Source organism: Musa acuminata, chromosome BXJ3-1, assembly GCF_036884655.1.
Source record: "Musa acuminata AAA Group cultivar baxijiao chromosome BXJ3-1, Cavendish_Baxijiao_AAA, whole genome shotgun sequence".
NCBI classification, from domain to species: domain Eukaryota; kingdom Viridiplantae; phylum Streptophyta; class Magnoliopsida; order Zingiberales; family Musaceae; genus Musa; species Musa acuminata.
Genome location: NC_088349.1, coordinates 24,969,800 through 24,988,320, shown reverse-complemented (window position 1 = coordinate 24,988,320; position 18,521 = coordinate 24,969,800).

Sequence of the window (18,521 nt, the reverse complement as noted above, 5' to 3'; positions counted from 1 at the left end):
TGATATAAGAAGTGTTTTTCATTATTGCTAGTCCCGTGGAATCTTCTATAGCTAATAAATTTTTTAGAATCAACCGTAGCCTTATAGAATATGGATAGAAGAGTAGATTGATGATTGTAATTATTATGATATAACCAAGAAAACTAAAGATAACTAGTAATAAAACACCTAATATAAAGTTCACCCTAAACCTCTAAGTTTGTTCCTTCCTTTAACCAGGACTCTTCATCCTAGCTATTGAAGGATAGGAGAGAGTATAGAAGCATTTTCATTACTAAGGACCAAATAGAGGTAGCAAATTATACTAAAAAAGAAAATGTTTGGAGAAGTCAGTAAAGAGGTGACAATTCAGGTATAGTTAAGATTGGAAGTGCAAGATTTGGGCAAATAGATCGGTTGTAGGTAGGCCCTTCTAAAAGTTTCCCAATGAAAGATTTGATCTTTGGGCAACTACAAGTTACCATAATGCCTTTCAACTTGTCTAATAATTTTTCTTATTCTAGTCATCCTCTTTGATAAAATTTCTATATGCATCAATGGCGTTGATTAGACCTTTAGAGGTAAGGGTCTAGATTCATACATCAGCATAGGGGACTTGGAGAATATGAATATGAAAAATACTTTAAATTAGAAGAGGGTGGAAAAGACCTTACAAAATAACTAAATTTCAATTTCCTCTAATAATAAGATCGGATACGGTATCAATGTTCATAGCAACATTAGTATTAAAGTAAGTGGTCCATCTACTCAACGGAATATTATAAAGCCAAGGGTCATCCCAAAACTTTATTGTGCTACTAATATTGATGATTCTCTTAAGCCCGCTCTTAACAAGGGAAATCAAATGGCAAAGACCACACCTAGTCTTAAAGATTCTATTGTGTTTATAATCAATCTTTGAATATCTTCATTTTTAGTTTATTGTATAGTGGTCTAAAGTTTATCTTCATGGTTTCTAATATAGGAAGGATCCATTAGGCACCAATAGATTTCTTGACTACTAGAAGGCACCAATAAATGTTCTTGATGGGAGAATGTCTATATAAACGAGGGTTTTGGTCCCTGGGCTCTATCTCTCTCTCAAGTCTAAAGGATTTCCTACATCATCTAATGTGAGAGTTCTTAGCCGAGAAGTGTCAAAATACAAAGAGAAACCATTGCTGAAATTCTCGACAATAATGGCTAAAGGTACGCAATTTTCGTTTCCGCGTTAGTTTTCTTGTGTTTCTATTATGGTGGTTTAGAAACTCATTTTTGTATTAATTTTTTAATAGTTGGTATCAGAGCGATTAACCTTTACCTTGATATCAAAGAGTTTTTATTTTTATACCATGAATGTAGCTTGATTTCGGTTTCGTTTTTAAACCTTTTGATATATTTCATGTTGAAAATCATGAAGATATAACATTTTCAGTATTTTTAGTCTATAAAATGCACATATATTATATATGAATATTTGATTATATTAATTTATAATTTACCCATGCGGATTATGAATTGGAATATAATTTGATAGTTTTATCTTAAAGACCATTTGAAACTATTTGAATTAAAATATTGACCCATAGGTAATTTTTATGTTATGAGATTCATCTTTTGGAATGTTTAACATTGGTAAAACATGTAATTTAAACTATTAAGCCTCAAATTTTGACATAACATATTTGATTTTATATCGTTTTTTAAACTATTAATTTCTTTGATATTCGATGTGACATTCTTAGGGTGACAACTATAAGATATGAAAGGAGAGGATTCTCCTCCATTTAGAGTGGATGGATATTGATTATGCCATTAGGAAGGAAGAACTACCTACAGTCACTAATACCAGCACTCTAGTTGAGATCGCATTATATAAGCGATGGGAGCGATCCAATCGGCTCAGCGTGATGTTTATCAAGACTAAAATAACTGTTGGCATACATGGTTCTGTTGACCAGCATGAGAAGGTCTGAGACTTGCTATAAGCTATCGATGAGCAATTCATCACTTCGGAAAAGGCACTAGCAAGTACCCTAATAATGAAATTCTCATCCCTCGGACTCATCAACATAAATGGTATGCATGAGCATATAATGCAAATGCGAGATATTGCAGCTCAACTTAAGAAACCCGAGGTTAATATGTCAAAATCTTTCTCGGTGCACTATATTATGAATACCCTTCCACATTAATACGAGTCTTTTAAGATTTTATATAATACACATAAGGACAAATGGTCAATTAATGAATTAATTGACATGTGTGTTCAAGATGAAGAGAGGCTAGTGATGGAACTAGGTGAGAGTGCATTGGTGGTAACTACTTACGAGAAGAATAAAATTGATAAAAATCAAGTCAATCAAAAATCTAATCAATAGGGAAAGGGTAAAATACCACCCTAAGCTTGTTAGGATCAATACGTCACTAAGAGGGGGGAGGGGATTAGTGCAGTGATAAAAATTACGTTGATTAGAAAGTTTCATTTGACAAAATCGTTTCGTCAAAGCTCATATCGAAAAGTAATGAAAGTAATAACTTAGGGTAAATGTAAAGCTTAGAGCGTAGATAAGTAATAAAAAAAAGTAGTAAGGAAAGAACACACCGGATTTATAGTGGTTCAGTCGTTGTGACTGACGTCTACTTTTGATTCCTCCTCCGTCACCGGCATCCACTAATGGTCTTCCTTTAATGGACGAAGACTAACTACCCTTTTACAATACTTTCTCCTTTTCACGGGTTTAGGAGATAACCCTTACAAGCCTCTCACCTCACTTTAATGATTATAAAACATAGAGAGGGAGGAGGAGGATACTTAGCACTTTTACAATTCTTTCACACCCCAACACTTCAAGATTTTATTCATAGTTTGATATAGTTTCATGCAGAAAGGAATGAGATATTTATAGGCCCTAATGGCTTCAAAATTGGAGCCTAAAAGTGTCTCATCTTGGGTTTCCGGGGTATTGGCTGTACCACAGCCTGACACTAACACTGGGCGGTACCACTTCCCAGGCAATACTACCACCTAATAGAGCCTCGAAGACTGGGCTCTGGTGGTACCACCGCCTGACAGGATGGTTCCACCTCCCTAGTCTGGTGGTTCCAACGTCAGACAAGGTTTAGCAACCTGTTTGGACCTTGAATCCAGTCCAAACTAGTCCAATTACGGGCCCAATTGGCCCTTAATAGGTTTAATGGGATTACCTCCCAAACCTAACCCTAATTATGTACTAACTTCGTTTAAGGCATACACTAAACAAAATAAGTCTGGTAAGTCTAGGTTTCTTCTAGTGAGCTTCCGGCAATCTTCCGGCGGACTTCCGATGATCTTTCGACAATCTTCCAACGGACTCCCGGCAAGCTTCTGGACTTCATGATGATCTTCTTAGCGAGTTCCGATGAGCTTCTTCTTGGAAAATTCCGGCGGCACTTCCAACAAACCTCCGGATTCCCAACGACCTCTCGAACTTCCAAAGAATTCTCGATCTTAACTCCGGTACTTCGTTTTGCTTTATGCCTTAATCGCTATAGTAGTTAATCCTGTATACTTTTCTCAATATATAGATTGGATCAAATAATTTACCAATTGATTTCATCATCAAAATCTAAAATTTAACAATCTCTCCCTTTTTGATGATGACAATCAATTGATGACGGAGTTAACCTTAACTCCCCTATCTATATGCCATACTTGAGAAAAAGTCACTCTTGAATTCAAGGTCTTTGAATTTAAGCATCAAAGTGATAAGTTATATGTATTTAAACTTATTGACATGTACATTATGATACTAATCATGTTTTACCATCTCAAAATATGATACCATGTATTTATCAAAATGATGTAAAGGCATGACATCCATTTTTAAGTCCAATATCGAATGATCATTTTCAAGTATGATACAAATTTCAAATATGAAATTTAGTAAGATTCAAATTTTAAGTTTGATAAAAGATGACAATTAATCAATCCGAGGCATGATACAAATTGGAAGTAGGAAATTAAGCATGATAAATTCGATACCTTATCATAATGAAAGATATTTATCATTTTGATACAAAATCAAGCATGATTTTAAGAATGAAACATTTTCAAATATCCATGCCATATTACGATGTGTTTTAAGCATTCATGATACATATAATGCATATCTGATACATTTTGATATTTTTCATGTATTTACGATGTATTAGATGATACCAATCATATTTCAACAAGTATTCGCAATGCATTCAAGCATTTATGATACGATACATTTTACACATTATTTTAAACATTTATAATGCCAAGTTGTCATCAATTTACCACATTTATCATTATGATATGAAATCAATCATGATTTTAAGAATGAAACATTTTCAAGTATTCATGCCACATTATGATGCGTTTTAAGCATTCATGATACATATGATGCATATGCGATACATTTTGATATTTTTTAGGTATTTAAGATTATACCCATCATATTTCAAGTATTCGCAATACATTCAAGCATTTATGATATGATATATTTTACACATTATTTCAAATATTCATAATGTCAAGTTGTCATCAATTTGCCACATTTCTCCCCCTTTGTCATCAACAAAGAGGAGAACCATTCAACAATGCAAGTGTTTTTTTTTTTAATATTTAAGTAGGTTCTACACCAATTTATCCATGCTAGCAAACATGAGAAGTTAAGTAAAAACTTTGCATGAAAAGTGAGAAGCTAGCATTTTTGCTTAGAAGATTTTTGGTTCTTCTTAAGATATGCAAGTTTCTTTCTTCCTTTGGCATAAAAATAAGATGAAGAGGAAGAAGAGTAAGGGAGGAATTAATTCTCCATGAGAAATCAAGAACCAAATTCATAAAAGGATTTGAACCAAGTCAAATCCATAATAAATGAGTTTTATTGAATCAAGCTTCTATTTTAGCAAAGAGAAAGGATTCATTAAAACGATCAAGATGTCCATACAAAATCAAATCCCTATTCTTGCAAATGATCATCACATACTAAAAGTACCTGAATAAAAATTCGTCTTTTGTGAGAAGAGTGAGGAAGAATTCATGGGAAAGGATCATCAAATGAAAGATCAAAAATCCATGAATCAAACTTCGTAAATCAAATCTCTTTTCTTGTAAATAGAATGATAAAGAATTCATAGGAAACGATCTCAATTTAGAAAGAAAATTCAAGTTACAAAAAATCAAGAAATCTGAAAAGTATAAAAGAGAAACTCATGCATCAAAAAGATTTAACGTGCCTAATTCTTTGAGTTTTGTATGCATTATACCATCAACAAGAAGCGTATCATAATATCAAAAAGCACTATATACTTAGTACATAGTTATACTTGTTGCTCATTATTCTACATTCATTGAACAAATCATAAAAGGCACTTAAAAGCTAATTGAAAGATAAATTTGGAAGGTTGTTCTCAAGCTCTTCATGAGTATTACAAGTCATCTCATAGGTCATTAACGACCCGATAAGTTCTTCAAGAGGAAAATTATTTAAATCCTTGGTTCTTGAATGACCGTTACTTTAGGGTCCCAACTCTTTGGAAGAGATCTCAATATTTTATTAATGAGTTCAAAGTTAGAAAAACTTTTACCAAGCACTTTTAGACTATTGATGACATCCGTAAACCAGGTGTACATATCTCCAATGGTCTCACTTGGTTTCATCCGAAATAATTCGTAAGTATGGACTAAAAGATTTATCTTGGACTCCTTTACTCTATTAGTGCCTTCGTGAGTGATTTTAAGTATATGCCAAATATCAACAGTCATTTCACAAATAGATACTTGATTGAACTTATTTTTATCTAAATCGTAAAACAAGGCATTCATAGCCTTACCATTGAAAGAGAAAGTCTTCTTCTCCAACTCATTCCAATCGTTCATTGGAAGAGAAGACTTTTGAAAGCTGTTTTCCATAATGTTCCATAACTCAAAATCCATAGAAATTAGAAAAATCCTCATTCTATTTTTCCAATAGGTGTAATTCATCCCATTGAACATGGGTGGACGTGTGATTGAGTGACCCTCTTGGTTGTCATCAAATGCCATCTCTTTTGGGCTTCAAATCAAAATGAGAGTGACCTGCTCTGATACCAATTATTAGGATCAATACGTCACTAAGAGGGTGGGGTGAATTAGTGCAGCGATAAAAATTATGTTGATTTAGAAAGTTTCGTTCAACAAAATCATTTCGTCAAAGCCCATATTAGAAAGTAATGACTTAAGGTAAATGTAAAGCGTAGAGTGCAGATAAGTAATGAAAGAAAGTAGTAAGGAAAGAACACACAGGATTTATAATGGTTCGGTCGTTATGACCTACGTCCTATCACGGACAAAACTATAAAATGATGTTTAATATAATGCTCATATATGTCCGTATCTTTTGGTTTATTCATGCTTTGTACAACATGTAGAGGGACAGTTGAAGGCTTAATAGCCCCAATTTAGTTAGGTTTGGTGGCCATTTTAGGTTTATAAATAAAGGTTGTGTCATGTGGACACTTGTGGGAGATTTCGATCTATAGTGGATCATTTTGGATCCTTTGTTGTATAACCATTCAAAGTTTGTGAAGTCTGTTTATAATTTGCATTGGTTATGAAGTGTTTCCTAAAATGATTGCTTGTGGATCTCGAGTGAGGCACTTTCTCTAACTCGTTTTCTCTTTTGTAGGTCCTAAGAGACCATAGGAGGTTTTCGGGGTACTAGCGGTACCACCGCCAGTATTGGATGGTACTACCACTTGACACTCTAACACTAGGCGATACCATCGCCTAGTCTGGCGGTACTACCGCTTGATAGAGCCTCGAAGATTGGGCTCTAGCGGTACCATCGCTTGACAGAGCGATACCACCGCCTAACAGGGTGGTACAACTGCTTGATAGCAATAATTGTCGACGGTACCATCGCCCAAGCTTCTTGGTGACTAAGCACTAGGTGGTTCCATCGCCCCAATCGGGCGGTGCCATTGCCAGACAAGGTTCAGCAACCTATTTGGGCCTTGAATCCAGCCCAAACCAGTCCAATTACGGGCCCAATAGGCCCTTAAATGGTTTAATGAGATTACCTCCCAAACCTTACCCTAATTATGTACTAACTTTGATTTTTTAGGCATACACTAAACAAAACAAGTTTGGTAAGTCTAGGTTTCTTTCGACGGGCTTCTAGTGATCTTCTAGTGGACTTCCGATGATCTCTTGACAATCTTCCAACTGACTCCCAGCAAGCTCCTGAACTTTACGATAATATTCTTGGCGAGTTCTAACAAACTTCTTCTTGGTCAATTCCAGCGGCACTTCCAACGAACCTCCGGACTCTTGACAAACTCTCGAACTCCCAAAAAATTCTCGATTTTGACTCTAGCACTTTATTTTTTTTTATGCCTTGATCGACGTCGTAGTTATTCCTGCACACTTTTCTCAATATATAGTTTGGATCAAACAATTTACCAATTGATTTCATCATTAAAATCCAAGATTCCACAACATCAAGATAGAAATCCATATCTTGATTGCTTATTTTTTATAAAATCTGCATGTTATTTATTTATGCTACATCTTTTGTTTGTCAGAAACATGTCACTTTCAAATCTCTTAGTGGCATACTTGATGTAAACCGCCTCACTAGTCCAAATTATATGGATTGGTTCCGAAACTTAAGAATCGTTCTCATGGTAGAGAAAATCGCGTACGTCCTTAATATAGTGATTCCTACGCCCGAGGACGGGGCAAGCAAGGATGAGATCACTCACTACGTAAAATATATATATATGGCTCCACTCATGCTTAGTGTTACATGTTAAGCTCTATAACTTCCGAGTTATAGAGATAACACGAAAAGATAGATGTTAGATCCATTCTCTTGTATATCTACAAATTATTTGAGGAATAGGGAATGACTCAACGATGTGAGATATCCAAAAGTCTCTTCCATGCTAGGATGACTGAGGGGACACCAGTTCAGAACCATGTCCTTAAAATGATTGAGTGGATAGAGAAACTCACGAGATTAGGAATGGTTATACAGGATAACCTGTGTGTGGATCTTATACTTTAATCCCTTCCAGATTTGTTTTCTCAATTCATCATGAATTTTAATATGAACAAGCTTGAAGTGGCTCTCCCTGAGCTCCTTAATATGTTGAGGGAGGTTGAGAGCAATATTAAGAAAGAGAAGCAAGTTTTCTATGCTGGTGAGACCAAAAAGAAAATGAAGACAGAAAAGTCTCTTAAGAAGGACAAGGGCAAGGGCAGACCAGGTAAAGCAAAGGTTACTAAGAAGGACCCAGCAAAGGACAAAGGCTAGTGCTTCCACTACATCAAAGATTAGACCGAGAAGGTGAGAACTTGAGTACAAAGTTCACCTAGTTCTTCAAGGACTATGAGATTCTATCCTAATGAACACCTTCTTATACATCTCAGCTCAATAGTATATCTAAAAGGAGGAATCACACACTGTTAGAGATATTACGGTCCATGATGATTTTCGCCGACCTATCTGTCTTATTCTAGCGATGCCCTAGAGACCGCAACTTACCTTCTAAATAAAGTTCCAACTAAATCGGTATAGTATCTACACCATATGAGATATGGAAAGAGAAAAAGTTCGATCATGAGGTTATTAAGATTTGAGACTATCCTGCCCACAGTAAGAGACACAACCGCGACAAGTTAGAATCTAGGATGGAACGGTGTAAGTTCGTGGGATACCCAAGGAATCTTGTGAGTATTATTTCTATTACCATGAGGACCAAAAGGTCTTTATAGCCAAGAGAGTAGTGTTCCTTAAGAAGGAACACATTCTTAGTGGAGACAGTGGGAGTGTGATAGAGTTGAGTGAAGTTAGAGAACCTAGCTCAAGCACCATTCTGTTGAATCTCAAATTTTGATGATGAAATCAATTGATGAAGTTATGATCTAATGTGTATTTTGAGTGACACAGAACTAACTTCGGTCATGGAAAGACAATTTGATTAAAGTAAGAAGAATCAGACATTGAGCCAGAGTGGAACATATTAGAAGAGTAGACGTCAGAGTGAAATATGTCAGAAGAATCAAACATTGGGTCAGAGTAGAATATGTTAAACGTTGGGACTGTTTTGGGCCAAGTGTAAGGCCCATTCAGTGACCCATATAGCCTTGACAATACCATTGCCCAGGTTTCTCAGAGACGTACATTGTCTCATAAGTGATTCCACTACCTGACCTGGTGGTACCAATCTTCGGCCTAACGTCCAATCTTCTTAATACAAGGGAGTGTACATAATAAAATTATCAATCCTTTCTCCCCTTTATCATTGTCAAATAGAAGGGAATAATATAATATTATAATTCTTTTTTCTTTAAATCAATTTTCAAATCATAACAAAAAGAATAAATTTAAATCAAGAGTAATGAGGTATACAATTCATGAATATAAGGGAGTGTACATAATAAAACTCAAGTTTTAACCATCAAGAAGTCAAGTAACATATCATGAACATATCATGATTTATTTGGATAAATTTCCTCTTTAGTAACTAACAAAAAGATTCATAAGAGAATAACATATCTTGATTCATGTGGAATAAATCTTAAGTTATAAATATAGAGGAATCAAGCGAAAGAACATGATTCATTAGGATAAATCTTCTCTTTAATGACAAAATCATACGTGAACAAAGAGTAAGGGATCTTGATTCATCATAAATGTCATAAAAATCAATAATATAACTATTAATAAACCATCTTCAAGCAAAAGATTTCATTAGTTACAAAGTTAGGGTCAATACAGCACTAAGAGGGTGGGTGAATTAGTGCAGCGATAAAAATTTCGTTGATTCAAAAAATTTCTTTCAATACAATCATTTCGACAAAGCCCAAATCGGAAAGTAATAAAAATAATGACATAGAGTAAATGCAAAGTGTAGAATACAGCTAAGTAGTAAAAGAAAGCAGTAAGGAAAGAACACACTGGATTAATAATAGTTCGGTCATTGTGACCTACATCCACTTCTAATTTCTCTTCTGTTGAGGTCACCGGCGTCTACTAATAATCTTCCTTTAATAGGCGAAGACCAACTACCTTCTTATAAAGCTTTCTCCTTTTCATGGGTTTAGGAGACAACCCTTACAACCCTCACACATCTTCTCTAATGATAACAAGGCTGAAGAAAGAGAGGAGGAGGACACTTAACACTTTTATAATTCTTTAACACCCTAACACTTCAAGATTTTATTCATAGTTTGATACCCTTCCATGCAAAAAGGAATGAGATATTTATAGACCCCAATGGCTTTATAATTGGAGCCAAAAAGTATCTCATCCCGGGTTTTCAAGGAACTAGCAGTACCACCACCAGTACTAGGTGGTACTATTGCCTAACACTCTGACATTGGGTGGTACCATCGCCCAGTCTAGCGATACTACCGCTTGACAAAGCCTCAAAGACTAGGCTTTGGTAGTACCACCGCCTAATAGGGCAGTATCACCACTTAATAACATTAACTATCGGTAGTACCACCACCCAGACAACCTAGGAGACTGAGTCTTAAGCGGTGCCACCACCAGCCCTAGCTTGGGTCACCGAATGGGCCTTTCTCTTGGCCCAATTCAGTCCTAATTTGGGCCTAGTTGGCCCCTGACTAAGTTAGTAAGATTACCTCCTAATCCTAACTCAATCTATGTTCTAACTATGATAATTAAGGCATTAACTAAACAATCTTTGTCTTGGATTTTCGGGGTACTAGTGGTACCATCACCAGTATTGGGCGGTACTACCGCCTGACACTCTGACAATAGGTGGTACCATCGCTTAATCTGGTGATACTACCACTTGACAAAGCCTCGGAGACTGAGCTCTAGTGCTACCATCGCTTGACAAGGTGGTACCACTACTTGACAACAATAATTGTCGACAATACCACCGCCCAGGCTTCTTGGTGACTAAGCCCTAGGCAGTTCCATCATCCTGGTCGGGCAGTGCCATTGCCAGATAGGGTTCAGCAACTTATTTGGGCCTTGAATCCGACCCAAACCAGTCCAATTATGGGCCCAGTAGGCCCATAACAGGTTTAATGGGATTACCTCCCAAACTTTATCATAATTATGTGCTAACTTCGAATTTTGAGGCACACACTAAACAAAACAAGTCTGGTAAGTCTAGGTTTCTTTCGGCGGGCTTCCAGTGATCTTCTGGTGGACTTCCAATGATCTTTCGGTAATCTTTCAACGGACTCCAAGCAAGCTCTTGAACTTTATGATGATCTTCTTGGCGAGTTCTAACAAGCTTCTTCTCGGTTAATTCTGGCGGCACTTCCAACGAACCTCCAGACTCTCGACAAACTCTCGAACTCCCAAAGAATTATCGATTTTGACTCTAGCACTTTGTTTTTCTTTATGCCTTGATCGCCATCATAGTTAATCATGCACACTTTTCTTAATATATAGTTTGGATCAAATAATTTACCAATTAATTTCATATCTTGATTGCTTATTTTTTTATAAAATCTACATGTTATTTATTTATGCTACATCTTCTGTTTGTCAGAAACATGTTGCTTTCAAATCTCTTAGTGGCATACTTGATGTAAATCACCTCACAAGTCCAAATTACATGGATTAGCTCCGAAACTTAAGAATTATTCTTATGGTAGAGAAAATCGGGTATGTCCTTGATATAGTGATGCCTACGCCCAAAGAAGGGGCAAGCAAGGATAAGATCACTCACTACGTAAAATACATAGATGACTCTATTCATGCTTAGTGTTACATGTTGAGCTCTATAACTTTCGAAATATAAAGATAACATAAAAAAGATAGATGTCAGATCCATTCTCTTGTATATCCACAAATTATTTGAGGAATAGAGAATGACTCAACGATGTGAGATATCCAAAAGTCTCTTCCGTGATAGGATGATTGAGAGGACACCGGTTCAGAACTATGTCCTTAATATGATTGAGTGGATAGAGAAACTCATGAGACTAGGAATAGTCCTATAGGATAACCTGTGTGTGGATCTTATGCTTTAGTCCCTACTAGATTCCTTTTCTCAATTCATAATGAATTTTAATATGAACAAGCTTAAAGTGACTCTCCCTGAACTCCTTAATATGTTGAGGGAGGCTGAGAGCACTATCAAGAAAGAGAAGCCAGTTTTCTATGCTGGTGAGACCAGAAAAAAAATGAAGACAGAAAAGTCGCTTAAGAAGGATAATGGCAAGGGCAGACCGGGCAAAGCAAAGGTTACTAAGAAAGACCTGGGAAAGGACAAAGGCCAGTGCTTCTACTATAACAAAGATGGGCATTGGAAGAGGAACTACAAAGATTACCTTATAGAGAATGTGAAATAGAAGCTTGAAGAAGCTTTTAGGTACATTCATGATCAATCTCCAATTATAAGATTTTTGTGATAGTACATGAGTATTAGATACCAATAGTACTTCTCACATTTGCAATTTGTTGTAGGATCTAATACGACCTAAGAGATTGGTAAGAGGTGAGGTGGACCTCAAGATGGGCAATAGAGCAAAAGTTGTTGTATTGATTGTTAGCGAGGTCACCATACATTTGCTTGGTAGAGCTATTATTGCATTGGATGTATGTTATTTTTTTCTTCTATTATCAAAAATATTATTTTTATTTAATATTTGATAGTTAGTGGATATAAATTAGTTTTTTCGAATAATGGTTATTCAAAATTATTAGATGATAAGATCATTACGAGAGGAACATGTATAATGGTTTGTTTATGCTAAACATTACTCCATATATCATTAATATAAGTGTGACCAAGAGAAAACGAGATGAGATGAATAGTGCATACCAGTGGCATTGTAGACTATGTCATATCCATGAGGGAAGGATTCAAAAGTTGCTAAATGATGGATATATAGATCCATCTAACTATGAATTATATACAACATGCGAGCCTTGCCTTCGTGGACAACTAACCAACTCTACATTTAGTGGAACTAGAGATTTAGCTACTGAGTTGTTGGAACTCATACCTAGTGATATATGTGGTCTCATGTCAACTCTTGTCATAGGCGGTTACTCCTACTTCATTACTTTCACTAATGATTTCTCTAGGTACGAACACATGTACTTGATTAAGTACAAGTCCAAAGCCTTCAAGAAATTCAGAGAGTATAAGAATGTAATGGAGAACAAGACTAGAAAGAGTATCAAGATTCTTCGATTAGATCGAAGAGGTGATAACTTGAGTACAAAGTTCACCTAGTTCTTCAAGGACCATAAGATTCTATGGTATATCTAAAAAGAGGAATCACACACTGTTAGAGATATTGTGGTCCATGATGTGTTTCGCCGACCTATCCGTCTCATTCTAGGATATGCCCTAGAGACCGCAACTTGCCTTCTGAATAGAGTTCCAACTAAATTGGTAGGGTCTACACCATATGAGATATGGAAAGGGAAGAAGCTCGATCATGAGGTTATTAAGATTTGGGGCTGCCCTGCCTACAGTAAGAGACACAACCCCGACAAGTTGGAATCTAGGATGAAACAGTGTAAGTTCGTGGGATACCCCAAGGAATCTTATGGGTATTATTTCTATCACCACGAGGATCAAAAGGTCTTTATAGTCAAGAGAGCAGTGTTCCTTAAGAAGGAATGCATTCTTGGTGGAGATAGTGGAAGCGTGATAGAGTTGAGCGAGGTTAGAGAACGTAGCTCAAGCACCATTCTGTTGAATCTCGAATTTTGATGATGAAATCAATTGATGAAGTTATGATCAAATGTGTGTTTTGAGTGACGCAGGACTAACTTCGATCATAGAAAGGCAATTTGATTAAAGCATGAAGAATCAGACATTGAGCCGTAGTGGAACATATTAGAAGAGTGGACGTTAGAGTGGAATATGTCAAAAGAATCAAACATTGGGTCAGAGTAGAATATGCCAGACATTGGGGCTGTTTTGGGCCAAGTGGAAGGCCCATTCAGTGACCCATATAGCCCTAGTGGTACCACCACCTAGGTTTCCCGAAGATGTACATTGTCTCATAAGCGACTCCACTGCCTGACCTAGTAGTACCAATCTTCAGCATGACGTCCAATCTTCTGAATACAAGGGAGTGTACGTAATAAAACTATCAATCCTTTCTCTCCTTTATCATTGTCAAAAAGAAGGGAATAATATAATGTTATAATTCTTTTCCCTTTACATCAATTTTCAAATCACGACGAAAAAGATAGATTTAAATCAAGAGTAATGAGGTACATAATTCATGAATACAAGGGAGTGTACATAATAAAACTCAAGTTTTAACCATTAAGAAGTCAAGTAACATATCATGATTTATTTGGATAAATTTCCTCTTTAGTAACTAACAAAAAGATTCATAAGAGAATAACATATCTTGATTCATGTGGAATAAATCTCAAGTTATAAATATAGAGGAATCAAGCGAAAGAACATGATTCATTAGGATAAATATTCTCTTTAATGACAAAATCATATGTGAACAAAGAGTAAGGGATCTTGATTCATCATAAATGTCATAAAAATCAATAATATAACTATTAATAAACCATCTTCAAGCAAAAGATTTCATTAGTTACAAATGTTACGGTCAATACGACACTAAGAGGGTGGGTGAATTAGTGCAGCGATAAAAATTTCGTTGATTCAAAAAATTTCTTTCAATACAATCATTTCGACAAAGCCTAAATCAGAAAGTAATAAAAATAATGACATAGAGTAAATGCAAAGTATAGAATACAGCTAAGTAGTAAAAGAAAGCAGTAAGGAAAGAACACACTGGATTAATAATAGTTTGGTCATTGTGACCTACATCCACTTCTGATTCCTCTTCTATTGAGGTCGTCGGCGTCTACTAATAATCTTCCTTTAATAGGCGAAGACCAACCACCTTCTTACAAAGCTTTCTCCTTTTCATTGGTTTAGGAGACAACCTTTACAACCCTCACACCTCTTCTCTAATGATAACAAGGCTGAAGAAAGAGAGGAGGACACTAAGCACTTTTATAATTCTTTTACACCCTATCACTTCAAGATTTTATTCATAGTTTGATACCCTTCCATGCAGAAAGGAATGAGATATTTATAGGCTCCAATGGCTTTAGAATTAGAGCCAAAAAGTATCTCGTCCTAGGTTTCCAAGATACTAGCAATACCACCGCGTGGTACTATTACCTAACACTCTAACAATAGGTGGTACCACCACCTAGTCTAGCGGTACTATCGCCTGATAGAGCCTCGGAGACTAGGCTTTGGTAGTACCACCACCTAATAGGGCGGTATCACCGCTTGGCAACTACCGATAGTACTATTGGGAAATCTTGGGGGTGACATCATATGCGCAGCGGAAGAACAAGAAAACAAAATCCCCGATTCTCAAAGAGATGTTCGTCGTCGTGCGAAGATTGGTACGCAAAATCCGCGAAACTTAAAACTGCGTATAGAGTAGATTGTGTTACCTAGGGAGATCGTATATCCCTGTTTCCTTGCAGATCCTTAGGAGAGGGTGAAGGAGGTCAAGCGTCCTCCTCTCTAGCGGTGATCCACACAGTAGGGTTGCGACGACGCTCCTCAAAACTCCAGGCTTGCTCTGAGGTGGAGAGGGAGAGGAGAATAGGAAAGGCAAGCAAAGACTCTAGCCTATGAGGCTTTGAATCCCTCCTATTTATAGAGGTCCCTTGTCAAACCTTAATGGGTCCTCCCCTAGTGGGTATTGGATCTGCATCCAATAAGATAAGGGCTCCGTCGGATATCTCATATCCGAACCTCTACTCATCGCAATGCCTACCATATGTGTGTGACCCTCTAGGCCCAATATCGAGCTGGCCGTGAGTCATACCTGTCAGAACTCCTTCTAACTCAGTGAATTATTATCTTTGTAATAATTCACTTGACTCATCGACTACGGACGTACTAGGCCACTACGCCGTAGTCCCCAAACGATACAAGGGAATCCAATCCATTGGATCTGTCTGTCCTCAGTTACCGTGTACCTATAGTCCCTCGTCCATCTAATATCCCAAAGACCGTATATCGAGCATGGTGCTATCAGACCCATACAGTTTCTACTCGAGTCTCGCTCGAATCAGATTCTCCCGGAGAACTCTTTCTCTCTCAACCCGAATGACCTTGGCCAGGGATTTATCTGAGCGAAAACACATGGGATATTCCTCTCATGACGCCGAGAGTGGATGATCCTCTATCGACACTCAATAGCCCTCGTAAGATTGACTACCACTCCCAATGACCAGCTGTACTAGATCTGGGACATCCAAACCTATAAGTCTGGTATCAAAGAGTGGAGCACTCATACAGGACATCCTTGGTGTCTCAAGTCTAAGGACCAAATACACTACTAGGACTATGGAATCATTGTCTGACAATAAGGCATCATAAACCATCTAGCATTCCGTAAGCGGATCAATCAGTGAACTCATTCTCCAATGAGCACCTGTACTGTATCCCTAGTGTCCCTACACGAGCACCTATGAGACCAACTGCATCCATCATATGAACGAGTATATGACACACCAGTCTGTCCGGTTATCACGATGTCCCTCTCGAGTAACCTATGACCGGGATTATTTAGGATATGTGTTTAAAGGTGAATCGATCTCATTATCGTGATCTCATCACAATCCGATTCCCATTGCACAAATCCAAGGACATCACAATATATATATATATATATATATATATATATATATATATATATATATATATATATATATATATATATATATATATATATATATATATATATATATATATATATGTAATAGTTATAAAGTGATATACGCCAAAATATAATAAGCAAAAAGATTCTGTATCAAGTCACACCTGTCATCACTCACGTGATTGGCTTGCTGGGCACCTATGACTAGCAAGTACCACCGCCCAAACAACCTAGGAGACCGAGTCTCAAGCGGTGCCACTGTTGGCCCTAGCTTGGGTCACCGAATGGGCCTTTCTCTTGGCCCAATTCAGTCATCATTTGGGCCCAATTGGCCCCTTACTGAGTTAGTGGGATTACCTCCTAATCCTAGCTCAATCTAAGTTCTAACTATGATAATTAAGGCATTAACTAAACAATCTTTGTCCGGTATGTCAATCATTCTTCCGGCAAAGTCTCAACGCACTTCCAATGAACTCTCGGCATGCTTTTAGTGAACTCTTGACGAACTCTTGGCGAGCTCTCGACAAACTCTCAACAAGCTCCCTACGAACTCTTGGCAAACTCTCGACAAACTCTCAGCGAGCTCTTGACGAACTCTCGACGAACTCCCAATGAGCTCTCGGTGAACTCCTGACGAACTCTCGACGAACTCCTAACGAGCTCTCGGTGAACTTCTGACGAACTCTCGACGAGCTCCCAACGAACTCTCAACGAGCTCGCCGACGAGCTCTTTGGTTCCTTGATGAGGTATCTTCAAGGAACCAAAGATTTTTAAGGAACCAAAGATTATATGCTTATGTATAGACATACAGACAATCTGGATGTGATTAGTTACTTAAATTTAGACTTCACCGGTTGTGTTGATTCTCGTAAATCTATGTCATGATATATTTTTATGATGGTTGGTGGAACTATTTCTTGGAGAAGCATCAAGCAGACCTTGATTGCTACTTCTACTATGGATGTTAATACTCGCTCTTAGATGACTTATCACTATGATTCATATATTTATTTTTTAAGAAAATTATTCGATAAAGATTAATTCAAATTATTAAGCTAAACATATAAACCAAGTGGGAGAATGTAACTATTCTCATTAAATTCATCGTTCATTATCATCAATTTCTTCATTTATTATGATTTAAATATTTTAATTTTTTATTTATTATAAATATAACTGTTATTATTAAATATTTTATTTATTATTATTAAAATTCTTTATTATGGTCCAAATGTTACAAATTTGAATGAATTCTTGAGCATTACGAAGTTGGTGATAATAAATATTCTTGATGGGAGAACGTATATATAAATGATAGTTTTGGTTCCTAGGCTCTATCTCTCTCTTAAGTCTAAAGGATTTCCTACACTATCTAAAGCGAGAGTTTTGAGCCGAGAAGTGCTAAAATATTAAAAAAAACTATTGCTGAAATTCTCAACAACAATGGTTCGAGGTATGTAATTTTCGTTTCCGCATTAGTTTTCTTATGTTTCTATTATGGTGGTTTAGAAACACATTTCTCCTAATGACAATGTTGGAGGCGATTCTTATCTCTTGCACGATCTCATTTCTCCTGCTTTACTATTATCTCCTTCGGCTTTCGCTATTCTCTCGGATGGCCTACTCAACCATGTTGCTAGTGGTAATCTTTATTTCATGTACTGTCTCATTTCTCTTGCTTCACTATCTTGTCCAATGCCTTTAGCTTCATGTAAGGTCGGTGGTTCTTTGTTGACAGTGAGGATCGAAATTATCATTTTTAGTGTCATTTTTGTACGTAACAATATATACGGTATCTTCTTCAGTAGAGTTGATGGTATGAGGAGAAGCATTGTTAAAATCTTTACTTTCATAAATATAAATATAAATTTTAAAGTA